At 37.7% G+C, this 13,161-nt stretch overlaps 1 pseudogene; it reads right to left on the reverse strand.

Annotated features, from left to right (window-relative positions):
* On the reverse strand, positions 1,492 to 2,564 carry Gm6608 (predicted gene 6608; annotated as a pseudogene).

The raw sequence follows: 13,161 nt of genomic DNA on the forward strand, positions 1-13,161 counted from the left end.
AATAGTGGTACTCCATAGTCCAAGGATATTCAAACCACTCTACACCACTTCCTAGCCTCCATAGACTTGTTCTAACACATGAGTCTATGGGTGACACACATAAGCATGGCATAATGCAAAATGCATTTGTTCCAACTTCAAAAGTCTCTATAGTATAGCATTGTCAACAATGTTAAAATTCCAAAGTTCATTCTGAGATTCAATCACTTAAATGTAATCCCCTATAAAAAAATCAAATAGCAGATCACATACCTCCAACATTATAGGACATTTAAAAGCATTCCTAAATTCCATATTGAGGAAATACTAGAACTAATGAAGACTGGAAATCAGCTGGGCAACTCCAAACTCTGCATCTCTATGTCTCATATAAAAGCAGTGTTAAAATCTCTAATTCCCTTTTTGTATTTGTGGACTGCAACAACTTCTTTAACCTGGGCTGGTTCCACTCCCTGGGAGCAGCTTTCCACCATACACAGCTTCCAATATCTAGGATCCACTCATAAACTTCGGTGTTTCTACAAAGGACTTGCATCACTTCACCAGCTCTGCTCTTTGTAGCATTCTAGATTGTGGTTGACTCCACTCTACCACTCCTGCTGTTCTTGGTGGCTATCACATGATACTGGACTGTCCAGAATGCTGGGGTCTTCTGCTGAAATTAGGCTTCAAAAATAGCCTCTTATAGGCTCTCTTTATGGAACGAAACCTCAATTTTTTTCTGTGAATCACCACAGTCATGGGCTATCAACTGCAACTGAGACTGAACCATTAGCAATGGGTCTTCCCTGGACTCTCACAGTGTCAAGACTCAGCTGCCCTCCATGGCCCTTTCATACTGTCAAAACCAGTACCAGATTGGATGATTCATACACATTACCAAATCCAGCTACAGCAGGAAGTATAACCTTGGCTCTCTCAAAGACAACTTCTAGGTCCTCACAAATAATTTATAATAATAATAATAATAATAATAATAATAATAATAATAATAATAATAATAATACTTCACAGAAGAATTTACCTCAGACATGGTGGTGTCTTCTTAATCACTGCTAATTTTTTAGGTCCAGCTAACTTCCATCTATAGTCCCTGAAAATCCTTTAATTCTTTACTCTCAATACAGGTCCCATAGCCAAAACTTCTACTTGCTGGGGATGCAACACGCCCTATTGACTTATTCTTTTATCAACTCTCTGTTTTCCAATTTCCTCACTGCCTAAATTTGGCTGTCCTGAAATTTGGGTTGTACTTTGACCTTGAACTCAGAGATCTGCATTGCTCTGCCCCCTGAATGTTGAGATTAAAGGAATGTGCCACCATGCTTTCTCTTCTCTTCTCTTCTCTTCTCTTCTCTTCTCTTCTCTTCTCTTCTCTTCTCTTCTCTTCTCTTCTCTTCTCTTCTCTTCTATCTCTCCTCTCCTCTCCTCTCCTCTCCTCTCCTCTCCTCTTCTCTCTTCTCCTCTCCTCTCCTTTCCTTATTTTATTTTGCCTTTTTCAGAGAATTTTATACGTGAGCTTTTTACAAAGACAGTTGGCAATATGAAAGTCATTTGTTTGATAGAAATATCAAGCTGTTTTGTCAAAAACACTGAAGTAACCTAAAATATATATTTCAGATCTCACAGAGCTTAAAAGAGCAAAGATTATATGCAACCTGAAAAAAATGTATTTCTGCATTTCCTATCTCTTGCCCAAGACTGCTTTAGTCAACCTATTACATCAACCACCTTGAGGAAATGCAGGGACCATTTTGTTTGGAATCTCAAGATACACTAAAACATAAGAGTATTTACAAAGAAACCTTTACAGATATAATAATTGAAAATAATCACCAAAAGAAATATATTACTTTGAAATTCCTTTCTTGCCAAATGATCAGGGTCAAATGCTAAGCATTCATCTACCGCCTAGGCTTCTCACATGCTAAAAGTGTATTCCAGAAACCTTTGCCGAACCATGAGCCAAATACATGATTATGAAATGTAACTGATGTGTAAAAAGTTAGGTTTCTGAAACATGAATACATTACCTGCTTTCCTTTATACAGAAAGCACATTTGTTACTCCACAGCCATTCTATAGATCATTAATGGACTTTTCTACATGGATATTTAAAACAGCCAAACAAGAGAAAATCTTTGCATAAAGAAGGATTTGCTAGTTAGAGAGAATGAGCACACTGCATTCCTGTTAACATTTTTATTTTTCAAGATAACAGGAGTTGTATACAAATGACAGTAGACCCTTACCTCTTTATGTTCATGTAAATAAAAGATAACTCAAGATGAATTCTCAATAGAGGAAAAAAAGCTATTTAAGGGACTATATCTACCTTCATCATCTACTTGGAAGCAATAGTTGTGATGCGGTCATAAAATCAGGAAAGACGTTGTTGTAAGTTGGAAGAGGTATAAAGGCTGCTGTTATCATTTTACAAGCAAACCACCTCCCACAAAATATACAGACTGTAGTAATAGCAGCAGCAATAGATCATCACTTCACATATACATTGCCCTGAGCTGCATTTTTGTCAAAATAAATATGAATGGACCCTCCGTGTTAAGGGCAGCAGTATCTCCCCATCCATGCAGTAATTTAGCTGTCTAGATATTGTGCAGTTGCACGTAGGTAAACACAGCTGCTATGAGTTCCTGAGTGGGATAGTTCTGTCATGTCCACATGTCAGAATTTCACAGAGCTTTTCTGTAGCAGCTGGCTCTTACATTCTTTTTGCTTCTTTATCTGTGCTATTCTCTGAATCTTCGTGTTTGTGTTTGGGGAAGAGTTTTATGAGCACATATTCTGTTTCCACTGGAACTATGGCCTGTCCTGCTGCTCAGTTCTGACTACTGCACACTGCAAGACGAAGATTCTTGACAAAGACTGAGTGTATCCCAGTATGGTAGTTTGACTATGCTTGGCCTAGGGAGTGGATTATTGGAGGTGTAGTCTTGATAGAGAATATGTGCCCTGGTTGGAACAAGTGTGTCCCCGTGGAAGTGAGCTTTTCATAAAATCCTTCTAGTAATGTGGACGGCAATCTTTTGTCTGTCTTTGGATCAACATGCAGAATTTTCGGCTCCTCCTCTAGCTCCACAGCTTTCTGAATACTGCCATGCTCCTATGTTAGCAATAGATTGAATCTCTGAACCTATAAACCATTCCCCATTAAATGTCCTTTATAAGAGTTGAATTGGTTCTGGTGTTTCTTTCCAGCAATAAAACACTAAGACAGAAGTTGGTATCAGGAGTAGGGTATACTTGTGAAAGGCCTAACTATGCGTTTCTTTGGAACAATGAGAATTTGGGGGCTGTGAGTTTGGGAAGCAGTGGAAAGCTTGAAGTGAGACTATCCTAGTAGGAATGTACAGGATTTTCATGCTGAGTATAATTTGAACTATGCAGACTTTGCCCAAGAGGATTCAGTGGAGAAAAATTTTAGTATGTGGCCTAGAGACTGTTTTGTGACACAAATATTATCCACCTTCCTTGTTTCCCTCCCTTCCAGAAACACCCTATCACAACCTTACTCCCTCTGATTCTACAAGTTTTGTCCTCTACCCACCCACCCACTACCCACGTCCTGACCTCCAATCGCCTACACTAGGGCATCTATCCAGCCTTCTTGGGAACAAGGACCTCTCCTTTCATTGATGCTTGACAAGGCCATACTCTACTACATATGCACCTGGAGCTTTGTCTACTCCTTTGTTGATGGCTTAGTCCCTAGGAGTTCTGGGGGATCTGGTTAGTTTATATTGTTGATCTTCCTATGAGGTTGCAAACCCTTCCAACTCCTTCAGTCCCTTCTCTAACTCCTCTATTAAGGACCCTGCACTCAGTCCAATCGTTGTCTGCTAACATCTGCATCTGTATTCATAAGGCTCTATCAGGGCCTCTCTGGAGACTGTCATATAAGGTTTGTTTTTTCAGCACATGTTTTTTGGTATCCACAATAGTGTCTTGGTCTGGTAACTCCATATAATATAAATCCCAAATTGGGACAGTCTCTGCGTGGCCTTACCTTTAGGCTCTGCTCTATACTTTATCTCTATATTTGATTCTATGAGTATTGTGTTCTCCTTCTAAGAAGGAACAAAGTATCCAACTATACTGCTACTGGGCATATGTACAAGAGATGCTCCACCATAACATTAGGATCTGTGCTATGTTAATAGAAGTTTTATTCTTAATAACAAGAAACTTGAAGCAACACAGATGTCCCTCATTAAAGAATCAATACTGAAAATGTTGTCCATTTACACAATGGAATGCTGTTCTGCTGATAAAAAAAAAAGCACATCTTGTATTTAGCAGTCAAATGAATGGAATTAAAATATTTCATGATGAATGTTGTAACCCAGACCTAAAAAAAAAAAATGAATGGTATTTTCTCAGTGATAAGGCAGATTTCACAAAAGAGGCAAATACCTCTAGAGAGGCAAGACTCCCAGTGGATGAATGAGGAAAGGTAACAACAATACTTTCAAAGCAAGGCTTGCCCTATCTACATGAAATGCAGGGACAAAAATGAAATAGAGACTGACAGATTGGCCAATCAATAAGTTGCCCAACTTGAGAAGCATGCCCTGGTTACACATCAGTCCTTGACACTGTTAACGATATGATCTTTTTCTTGCAGACAGGAGCCTAGCATAACTCCTTTCTAAAGGGCTCCATCCAGCAGCTGAATTAAACAGATACAGACACCCATAGCTAAGCACTGGATAAAGAACAGGGACTCTTATGGAAGGGTTGAGGAAAGGAATGAGATAGGAACTCAAACAGAGTCAAATAACCAGGACCCTTGGCAGCTCTCAGAGGCTGATCAACCAAGGAAAGGGCATCCAAGGTCTGAGAAACTCCCCAGCAATTAGGGCTGCCTTGTCTGGCTGCAGTGTGAAAGGATGCCCCTAAGGAAGCAAATACTTGATGGGGCAGGCTGTGGAGGTACACTGGGACTCCACCCACTCAGAGGAGAATTGGAGAGAGAATGGGAGGAGGGATTCTGTGACAGTGGTACTGGAAGTGGAGACTCTGTTTGGGATGTAAATAAATAAATAAATTTGAAAAATAAGATCTGTAGATGTAAATTCTATATGTAATATCATTTTAAATTAAGAAAACTTGAAGTAATCATACACATTTTAGGAATGAATCAGTGATGCCTATTATACCAATACCTATTTAATATTATATTTTGTATTCTATCTGGAAAAGGAAGGAAATTAAAGTTATACAAGTAAGAAAGAGCGAATGAAGCTATCCCTATTTGCAGATGACATGTCATTATATAATAGGTCTAAAAACCAAATAAATACCTTCTAGAAATGACAGAAAATATTCCTCACTGTGATTTTCAACTTTACCAATACTATGAAATGGAATTAAACACAAAAACCTGAAACCACAAACACAGAAACAGTTGGAATAAATGATACACTATGCCCTATATCATATCTATAAATAAATTAATATATATACAGTCTATATTAAGAACATCTATTTTATCTTTGTCTACACAAATATAACTACAAGTAAATGGTAGATAGATATAAATTCATAGAAGTTTATCTATATGTTATACGATGAAATAGATATGTATACATATATAAACATAGAGAGGTAGATAGGTAGATAGACTATATATATGGTTATGTACATGGTTAAATACACAGTTGTCATTTATTGATCTTAGTTCTTGAGAACTGTATTCTTTTTAGTAAATATATTCATATGTTATATGTGGAGAGCTGTGCCTCGAGCAATCGCACAAGTGAGCAATCGCCATTATAAGATGGCGCTGGTTTCCACTGCGCCTAACTAGTAAACAAGCCTTATGCGCAAGTGCAAGAGTGAACTCATGCCTAGTCACTGCCCATCTCGTGGCATAGTCATGGGGTGATGGGCAAGCAATGAATCAGGAGCTGTCACGCCATATCAGGTGCTGAAATGTCACGCTGCGGGCTATATAAGCAGCGCCATTTTCCCGGTTCGGGGGTCTTCCCTCCTGATAAGTAAGCAATAAAAGCTTTGCTGCAGAAGATTCCGGTTGTCCTGAGTGTGTTCTTGCCAGTGGGGACAAAAGCTCAGAATAAGTGGCGCTGAGGAACCCGGGAACTACCATCACACTGGCGCATGGGAGATCCCTCCTTCGCGAGGCAGAACCAGAACCTCGGAACAAATTACAGCTTTACGAGGTATGTCTGGCCTTGAACTTTCTTCAGCGTTAGAAGCCTTTTTGTTCCTTTTCACATGTCAACAAGTGGTTAAGGCAGGGCAGAGAATTCTGGATGAAATTTAAGACAGTCTATCAGAGGTAAAGCAGGGAGAGAGAGTAGGAGCAAAGAGGAAACATGGTGCACCAATTAAGCATACAGGCCTTTCCACGGGTCTTGAACCCGAGGAAAAGTTAATGTCAGGGAAGAATACCTGGGGAGAGATTGGAAGGAAGGAGAAGGAAAAAGAAAAAAGATCAATCAATGGAGGTTTCTAGGAGAAGGAACTTATACCCGCCACTAGCTGAGTTTAAGCGGCTAGCTCTTAGTAGCTCAGAATCAGATGAAGGACTTCGCTCCTCTGAAGAAACGGACTTGGAGGAGGAAGCAGTTCGTTATAAGTGAGAAAGGTACCAGCAAGATAAAAAGCGAGCTACTCAGTCCAGAAAAAGGCAAAAAAGCGGCTGGAGAAAGCAAGCTTGCTGCTCTGCCTCTGGACTGTCAGCTTCAGGGTCCTAGTGCACCTCAGCCCTATGTGCAGAGGTACCATTCAGAGCCTTATGTGCAGAGGTATCATTCAGATTCATTCATTCCAAAAGAGGAACAGAGAAAAGTGCAGCAAGCATTCCCAGTTTTTGAAGGAGCTGAGGAAGGGCGTGTTCATGCTCTGGTAGAGTATATACAGATTAAGGAGCTCACAGAAGCAGTTCGCAATTATGGAGTCAGCTCTAATTTCACTATAGCACAAGTTGAAAGGCTTGCGAATCACGCTATGACTCCTGGTGATTGGCAGACTGTAGTAAAAGCTGCAGCCACCAGTATGGGAATGTATCTTGAGTGGAAAGCCTTGTGGCAGGACTCCTGCCAGATGCAGGCAAGGGCCAATGCCACCATGGAAGGGGACCAAAGAACTTGGACATTTGAATTACTTACAGGTCAGGGAGAGCATGCTGCTAACCTAACAGATTATCATTGGGGAGCATATGCTCAGATCTTAGCTGCTGCTGTTAAGGCATGGAAGGCACTCTCTAAGAAAGGAGAGGCAAGTGGGCATTTGACCAAGATTACTCATGGTGCACAGGAGTCCTTCTCAGACTTTGTGGCAGAATGACAGAGGCAGCTGGGAGGATATTTGAAGACCCAGAAGCAGCTATGCCTTTAATTGAAAAATTGGTTTATGAACAAGCTATGCAGGAATGCAAACACAGAAGTGGATGCTCACAGTCAGCTATTGGATGGATCACAGGGCTCCCAATGGAGGAGCTAGAGAAAGTGCCCAAGGAGCTGACGGGATCTGCAATCCTATAGGTGGAAGAGCAATATGAACTAATCAATAGCCCCACGGAGCTTGTGTCTCTAGCTGCATATGAATCAGAAGATGGACTAGTCGGCCATCAGTGGAAAGAGAGACCTATTGGTCGTGCAAACTTTATATGCCTCAGTACAGGGGAATGCAAAGGCCAAGAAGTGGGCGTTGGTGGGTAGGAGAGTGGGTAGGAGAATGGGTGGGGGAGTGTGTGGGGAACTTTTGGGATAGCATTGGAAATGTAAATGAAATAAATACCCAGTTAAAAATGCTGAAGGGAAATGGGAAATTTAGATTTGCAAGATTGAAAACTAGCAAATCATCTATGGAAATCTATGTGAAGAATTCTCAGAAAGTAACACATGGCACAGATGTGTACCTCTCATTGGTATATGTACAAAGGCCTCACTATTCTACTCCATAGATGCTTGCTATACCCTGATATTCATTGCTCTATTCACACACACACACTGTAATGCAAATGCCCTAAGTATCCTTATACTGTTTGCTTGAAAACCAAAGTGGCAAACAGAGATTCAAGTACTAAATATATTGGCATTTACAATAAATAAAAAAGGGCCTTTCCCTTTCCCTATTTTGCGACCTCCTATGATTTGAAAAAAATAAAAATAAGAGTGAGAATTCTATTGTGGACAATATTAAGAATGCACTATGACCATCAACATTTTGACCAGAGGAGGATTTGTAATCTTAAAGGTTCAATCTCATCCCCACCCACTGGGAACACTTAGAATTTTGCCCTGGAACAGAAACTATGTTCCTTGTAATTCAGGTGATTTTATTCATAAAACACACACACTTTACATACTCAGGAAACCTCATGATTTTCCCTGCTCAACACATACTCTCTTCAAAACCATTGTCTTAGAATTTGTCAAAAGCAATCAAATTTATTTTTTGTAACATATTTCTGTTGGCATTATGAATCAGGAATTGGAAGATATGAATCAGCCCAGCATAAAATGAACACTAAACCCACCAAGGCAATAGTAATAGACAATTCTAATATATTTATTGATAATTGTAAAAAGGAGGGATTAGAGATTAAAATTACTATTTAAAAAGTTCAAAGTCTAAGAACACAATAGTCTTCAAAGAGAATATATCTCATAAATACTAATTACCTCCCATACTAAACTATAAACATTATGCAACATGTTTGTATTAGCATAGTTATTACTATTATTCTGGTTAAAATCCTTTCACTTTAGAATACTGTTTAATGATTTAAAAATGAATTCTATACAATTATTAATGATGTCAGATAATTAATAGAAGGTGAAAGAATTTTTGATGTTTTATTTTTGAAATAAGTATTTAAGTTGAATTTTGTGCAAAATGTTTTAGAATATTATCAATCTAGAGTTTCTTTATGAGAATTCTCTGATAATAGGGTTCCAATATTATTTAAATTCTGACAATAATTTTCTCATTTTAAATAATGTTTCCTTATGAATGTTGGGACAATAATTTTCTATTAAGTTATCTCCATGCATGGATCTATGGGCTCAAAGCATTGAGGTTGGGCTAAAATATTTGGCATGTCCTATATATTTGTAATATTTCTCTCCAGGATGCATGCTGGGTTGTCTTTGAAGGCATTATTTCCATATCAAGGATTTTCCACATTTCTTACATTAGTAAGGTTGTCTCTAGTTTGTATTCTGAGGTGATATTGAAGATTTGAGGACAGGGAAAAGCATTTACCACAGTTACTAAACTTACAAGGTTGTTTTCCAGTATGGGTTAATTGATGGAATTGGAAAGTGGAGGACCAGGTAAAAGATTGCAACACAGTCCACGTTTGTAGGGTTTATCTCTTGTGTGGATTCTGTAGTGAATATAAAGACTTGGAGAGTTAGTGAATGATATGCCACCTTCATTTCATTTGTAAGGTTTCGTTCCAGTAAGGATTCTGTGGTGAGCTTTATGATCTGAGTGTTGTGTAAAGGATTTGCAACATTCATTATATTTCTAAGGCTTCTCTCCTGTATGCATTCTGTAGTGATATTTAAACTCTGACAGCTGTACAAAAGATTGGCCACATTCATTTTTAAGGGTTCTCTCCTGTGTGGATTCTACAGTGAACTTTAAGCATGTGGTTCTGTGTAAAAGATTTGCCACATTCATTACATTTGTAAGGTTTCTCTCCTGTGTGGATTCTGTAGTGAACTTTAAAGTCTGTGTTCCTTGTAAAAGATTTCCCACACTCATTACATTTGTAAGGTTTCTCTCCTGTGTGGATTCTGTAGTGAACTTTAAATCCTGAGTTCTGTGTAAAAGATTTCCCACACTCATTACATTTGTAAGGTTTCTCTCCTGTGTGGATTCTGTAGTGAACTTTAAGGACTGAGTTCTGTGTAAAAGATTTCCCACATTCATTACATCTGTAAGGTTTCTCTCCTGTGTGGATTCTGTAGTGAACTTGAAGTTTTGAGGATTTTGTAAAAGATTTCCCACATTCATTACATTTGTAAGGTTTCTCACCTGTATGGATTCTGTAGTGAACTTTAAGCACTTTGTTCCATGTAAAAGATTTGCCACATTCATTACATTTGTAAGGCTTCTCTCCAGTATGGATTCTGTGGTGAACTTTAAGCTCTGAGTTCCGTGGAAACGATTTCCCACATTTATTACATTTGTAAGGCTTCTCTCTTGTATGGATTCTGTAGTGAACTTTAAGGTCTGAGTTCTGTGTAAAAAATTTCCCACATTTGTTACATTTGTAAGGTTTCTCTCCTGGGTGAATTCTGTAGTGAACTTGAAATTTTGAGGACTGTGAAAATGATTTTCCACAGTTACTAAATTTATGAAGTCTTTCTCCTGTACAGTTTTCATGGTAAGCTTTAAGACTTGAGGAGCAGGTAAAGAATTTTCCACATTCATTACATTTGTAAGGTGTCTCTTGGGTAGGAATTCTATTATAAGCTTGAAGATATGAGGACTGGATAAATGATTTCCCATACTTATTATATTTATTTGCTTTTTGTTCCCTCTCAAAGCTTAATGGTTCATTTGAGGCATCCCTATATGTTTCATACAAGTATCTCTTATACTCTCCATTTACCCATGGTCCAGTATAACAGCTATGAATTGAAGATTCACTTAAAATGGCATTCTTGTTTTCATTTATACAAAGATTTTGTATGTTATGCTGTTGCAAAGAAGACTGGGAGCAGTGATTAGACAGAGCCATTTTTCTATGCTTGCTATAATGATATTCTGGAATAAAGCTGCTTATCTGATTTTCACTTGGATTTGTTTTACAAATAGCATCTTCTAATATGGCATTATCTTGATATAATATCTCTCTATATTGATTGTTTTTGTAATACATTAGTAAATGATTCTTAACATAGCCTATATTAATATCAATTATTGTGTGAGAGCTTTTAAAATTACCTCCCACATTATATCTTCCATGATTCATTGCATTCATAGATTCTTTCTTATGTTGATCTACATTGTATAACTTGTCACTGAGTAGGTTTTGTTTTGGGAACTGCCATAAATTTTGAGAGAAGTATCCTTCACCTTGATGATATTCAGTACCTTTTTCTCTGTTCCACAACCTCATTTGATCATAAATCACCAAATAACTGTTTAATCTCATATTCTGTAATATATACATCAGGAAACACAATTTATTCTTCCAAATGTCACTTTGTAATGTTTGTGTATTTCCGTGAAAAATAATGTTATGTTTCAAATCTTGTGAATTATTTCCTTGAGAATCCTCCAGTTGTGAGAATGAGTGTAAACAAGGCTGACTTCTTTCAGGGGAAGTTAGGGCTTTTTGATAATTTTCAGAAATGAAAAAGATGTGCTTTTCCAATTGACCCCTTCCATAATCATATAGTTCATACTCTGTACTATCACATCTATATTCCCAGAACTTGTTTTGATATAGATCTGAAAGTGTACTGCATACAAATCTTCGTGTTATTTTGTTGTGGATGCAATTCTGTGTATGTCCTTTGAGGAGTAGCTTCTTGGTACAATCACATGACAGACCTGCAAATATTAAAAACAAATAAATATATGGCATTTTGGAGTTAGATGAAAACAATATACATACATAATGCATGAAACAGCACCAATGTGAGCATCGTACAAATACAGTACTGTAATGCAGCAATTTTTTTACAAATGAACAATTTCATGAAACATGATAAGTATTTTATAATATTATGAATGTCATAATTAAGTATTCATTATAACATTATATCTTGAAACAAAAGTGTTGGAACCTAATAATAAAACTTTTTCCTTCTGTGAAACTGAATCTTCAGTATGGTACAAATCAACTATCCAATTTCAAAATAACAAAAATGAGGAACTATAATACATCCTTTAGGACTGAATTATAATGCAAAATTAAATAATGTATTTAAAATCAGAGAAAATATTTATAAGAAAACAAGGAAAGATATATGATAAAATCTGAAGTGCTCCATCATCCCATAAAGATATTTCCTCAGTGGCACTCATAGGAGTTTTATTTGTAAAAGCTATAAACTGTAAACAACCTAGATGGAAACCTCATCTGAAGAATGGATAAAGAAAATATGGTAAATCTATACAAAGTAATACTGTTCAGATGTGGAAAACAATGGCCTCATGAATTTTCAGGCAAATGTATATAACTTGAGATTATCAGCCTGTTTGAGACAACCAGCCCCCAAACAATATGCATGACATACACACACACACACACACACACACACACACACACACACACACACACATATATATGGCATAAAAATGTACCATATTACACTCTTAAGACCAAAAGATTCTTCAAATGAAGAAATGCCCAAACAAGGAAGCCTGAATTTCATTTAGAAAGGAAAAATAGCATAAAAGCCAGATGGAGAAAGGGAACTGGGAGAGTCTGTGGTGTAGGGAGGGGAATGTGGGTTTCAGAAACTAGCATAAAGAAGAACATGATAGAAGGAATGATGCTTATGAAAATAGATAGAAATCTGCAATTGATGGTGGACGGTGATGGGGGATATCTTCAGGATGAGATAGATACCAGAGATAAGGGAAGAATCAATGAATCATTTGGGGTGATCTTAGTTGTGAGTGGCTATATTGGAGATATGGATCCTGAAGGGGTGACCTCCTGTTTTCCGGCATGAATGTAAATAGAGTGTTAGAGATACCAACCTACATGGAAATTTTTCAAATCTAAATTTATCCTCTCTACAAAAAACACAATTATTTGGGATGGAGCAGAAACTAAGGGAATATCCAAATAGTAACTGGATGAAACTGAGACCTTTCCCATGTGCAAGCACCAATCCATGAATTTATTAATGATATTCTGTTATGCCTACAAACAGGAGTTTGTTGTCCTCTGAGAGGCTTTATCCAACAGTTGACTCAGACAGATACAGATATCATTGGACAAAGAGTGGATGGTTCTTTGGGACTCTTATGGAAGAAAAGGAAGAAGTATTGTGGGTCCCAAAGGGGATAAAATCTCCACAGGAAGAGCAACAGAGTCAAATAACTAGGACCTATGGGACTTTAAGAATTGGAACCACCAACCATATGTCATGCATGAATTGGACCTAGGCATATATGTAATAGGTGTGCATCTTGACC

This window comes from Mus musculus, chromosome 6 (assembly GCF_000001635.26).
Source record: "Mus musculus strain C57BL/6J chromosome 6, GRCm38.p6 C57BL/6J".
Classification (NCBI taxonomy): Eukaryota; Metazoa; Chordata; class Mammalia; order Rodentia; family Muridae; genus Mus; species Mus musculus.